Raw genomic sequence first — 3,893 nt, forward strand, 5'->3', positions numbered from 1 at the left:
GACGCTATATATCGTTCCATTAAATCTTTGTCGAGTCACTTTGGCTCATCATCAGATGGACGAGTCAGAGGAACACAATGTTCTTGACTATATGCAGCTAGAGGTTACGTCGCGGTGCCGACGGAAACAACAACATTTTTTGTATATGTATCCTGATTAGAGGTATGAGAGACTTCAGCCATTCACTTATAAAATGGAACACCTACAGCCATCCTCACGATGTTACACTACTGGCCATTAAAATTGCTACACCAAGAAGAAATGCAGATGATAAACGGGTATTCATTGGACAAATATATTATACTAGATCTGACATGTGATAACATTTTCACGCAATTTGGGTGCATAGATCCTGAGAAATCAGTACCCAGAACAACCACCTCTGGCCATAATAACGGCCTTGATACGCCTGGGCATTGAGTCAAACAGAGCTTGGATGGCGCGTGCAGGTACAGCTGCCCATGCAGCTTCAACACGGTACCACAGTTCATCAAGAGTAGTGACTGGCGTATTGTGACGAGCCAGTTGCTAGGCCACCATTCACCAGACGTTTTCAGTTGGTGAGAGATCTGAAGAACGTGCTGGCCGGGGCAGCAGTCGAACATTTTCTGTATCCAGAAAGGCCCGTACAGAACCAGCAACATGCGGTCGTGCATTATTCTGCTGAAATGTAGGTTTTCGCAGGGATCGATTGAAGGGTAGAGCCACGGGTCGTAACACATCTGAAATGTAACGTCCACTGTTCAAAGTGCCGTCAATGCGAACAAGAGGTGACCGAGACGTGTAACCAATGGCACCCCATACCATCACGCCGAGTGATACGCCAGTATGGTGATGACGAATACACGCTTCCAATGTGCGTCCACCCCCATGTCGCCAAACACGGATGCGTCTATCATAATGCTGTAAACAGAACCTGGATTCATCCGAAAAAATTACGATTGAGTACACCATCGCATGCACTATTCTGTGTGATGCAGCGTCAAGGGTAACCGCAGCCATGGTCTCCGAGCTGATAGTCCATGCTGCTGCAAACGTCGTCTGACTGTTCGTGCAGATGGTTGTTGTCTTGCAAACGTGCCCATCTGTTGACTCAGGGATCGAGACGTGGTTGCACGATCCGTTACAGCCATGCGGATAAGATTCCCGTCATCTCGACTGCTAGTGATACGAGGCCGTTGGGATCCAGCACGGCGTTCCGTATTACCCTCCTGAACCCACCGATTCCTTATTCTGCTAACAGTCATTGGATCTCGACCAACGTGAGCAGCAATGTCGCGATACGATAAACCGCAATCGTGATAGGCTACAATCCGACCTTTATCAAAGTCGGAAGCGTGATGGTACGCATTTCTCCTCCTTACACGAGGCATCACGACAACGTTTCACCAGGCAACGCCGTTCAACTGCTGTTTGTGTATGAGAAATCGGCTGGAAACTTTGCTAATGTCAGCACGTTGTAGGTGTCGTCACCGGCGCCCACCTTATGTGAATGCTCTGAAAAGCTAATCATTTGCATATCACAGCATCTCCTTCGTGTCGGTTAAATTTCGTGTCTGTAGCACGTCATCTTCGTGGTGTAGCAATTTTAATGGCCAGTAGCGTATTTAGTATACGTCTACTAGTTTCGGTGCTTCAATACACCGTCTCTAGGCCTTACCTGAAACTGAGGGGGTTCATTCCAATCGTACACTCGATTCATCAACGGCCGACATCTATGAACTGGTTTTCGCAGACTACTTGTAACACGATACTGTGTCTCCAACCATGGGCTTCGTCTGTCCACAGAATGTTCCATGGCCGTTCATTGCCCACTTCCACGCTTGCAAGAAATTCCAGACCGAACGTTTGTCATAGTGGGAGGTCAGCAGGAAGCAATTCCTGAATATGGGTGATTTTGCATGGATGTCAACGCGGGAGGTTTCGTACGATTTTATGCACTATGTTTGTAAGCATGGCCTAAGTTCTAGTAGTTCCCCACGCACTGCATCTTTGCACACCAACGCTCGACCCATCCTGCAGTGCTGTGGCCACATCTTCGACAGACATCGGATCAACTGCTTTCCTCCCTGTGGTTAAGGCACAATATTGTTGTTACAGGTAGTCTGCGAAAACCAATTTATAGATGTAGGTCACTGATGAATCGTGTATACGATTGGAGTTCAGCCCCTCAGCGTCAGTTAAGGCCTGTACATGGTGTACTGAAGCACCGAAACTGGAAACTGTATAATAAATAACATTGTAAAGGCGGCTGCAGGTGTTCCACTTTGTTTTAGAAATAACAGGAAGTTAGCTAACAATATGTTTACAAAATCAATTTTTCTTACACACATTCAGAACCACCCACGCACCAACTTCCCCCCCCCTCTCTACCACCCCCCCCCACCCACACTCAAGCACATGATCTCTCTCTCTCCTTCTCTCTCTCTCTCTCTCTCTCTCTCTCTCTCTCTCTCTTTCGGACACACACACACACACACACACACACACACACACACACACACACGGTAGTATTTATCCGATCTTGGTTTGCCAGATATCACGATCTTCTACATGACATGCATTACATTACCGAATAAATGTAAGCAAACATAGATAATGGACGCAAGTGAATACTGTAAGCGTTTCCGTACGTCGACAACGTACTGGGTGTCCATAATTAAAGTCCCATCTCCGAAACGTTGTAGAAAGGCAACCACTGCTCAGAGTGACGCCAGAGAATAATGTCAGATTTCAACGGCATTTTATTGACACAGGGGGAACCGTCATGGGAAAAAATTACCTATAGATGGCCCTGAAGCGTCTTGACGTAAAAGGTTGCGCTTATTGTTGATTCCGTGGCGGGTAAATGTTGGCTCATCAGTGAATAAAATACGTGGAATTAATCGATCATTGGCAGTGATCCATTTACAGAATTCTTGCCGGGCGGCAGCATCTTCTTCATGCAGATGTTGTACACTCTGCCGATGAAAGGGATACAGACCGTGTTCGTGTACTGTGCGTATCACTCGTGTTTGTGGAATAGCGAGTTGGGCAGCAATTCTTCTAGAGCTAGTAGTTGGGATGCGTTCCATTACTTTAAGAATGTTCTCAACTTCATTAAGAGTTTGTTGTACGGGACAACATTTACGCTGGGAAGAGTACCACGTTCACGCAATTCGTGGAACACCCTGCTAAACTCCGTGCTATCTGGCACTCTGCGATTCGGAAATAATTGTTGGTATTCTCGCACAGCAGCTCTGGAATTCCCATTGGACAAACCATAGACAAACACCGTGTCAGTATCCTCTGCAAGTGTGAAGATCCGTGGCATTTTCACTACTCAAAACTGTATTCGTTGTTCACGTTACAAAACTGTGATACCGTACACTACGACAAGCACTGTCGGACTGACACTTGAGGTAAACAACTGCACCATGCGCAAGTGAACTGCGTGCTGACACGATTAGTAAGGAAGACGCTACACGTTTCCCGTTCCTAGTTGTTTTCATTGGTTTACCCGGAAACGCTTAAGAAAAGGGCATATGTTAATTAGGAGTTTTTTGATTCAGAATCACCACTAGTATCACCTCTTAAAGCATGTACCTTTCCCCCTGACTCACCCTGTATTTCAGTTCCTACATTTTACGCTTGCACTAATTATATCATTTATCACCTCTTAAGAACCCAACTAAATTGTGACAACATATCACAACGGTAGGCTTACGTCGACTTCCGGCAACGGAAAGGGTTATAGCATACTGCACTGTATAACGATGGATTACTTTGCTCATATTTATTTGCAGTGTGAATAATGTAAAAACGGAAAATAAAACTTTCCGCATGGGGACTCGGCTCAACGATCATCGGATACCCCACTGTATTCTTTCAACTGCACCAACAGTTGTCTGGAA

This window comes from Schistocerca americana, chromosome 4 (genome assembly GCF_021461395.2).
Source record: "Schistocerca americana isolate TAMUIC-IGC-003095 chromosome 4, iqSchAmer2.1, whole genome shotgun sequence".
Taxonomy (NCBI): Eukaryota; Metazoa; Arthropoda; class Insecta; order Orthoptera; family Acrididae; genus Schistocerca; species Schistocerca americana.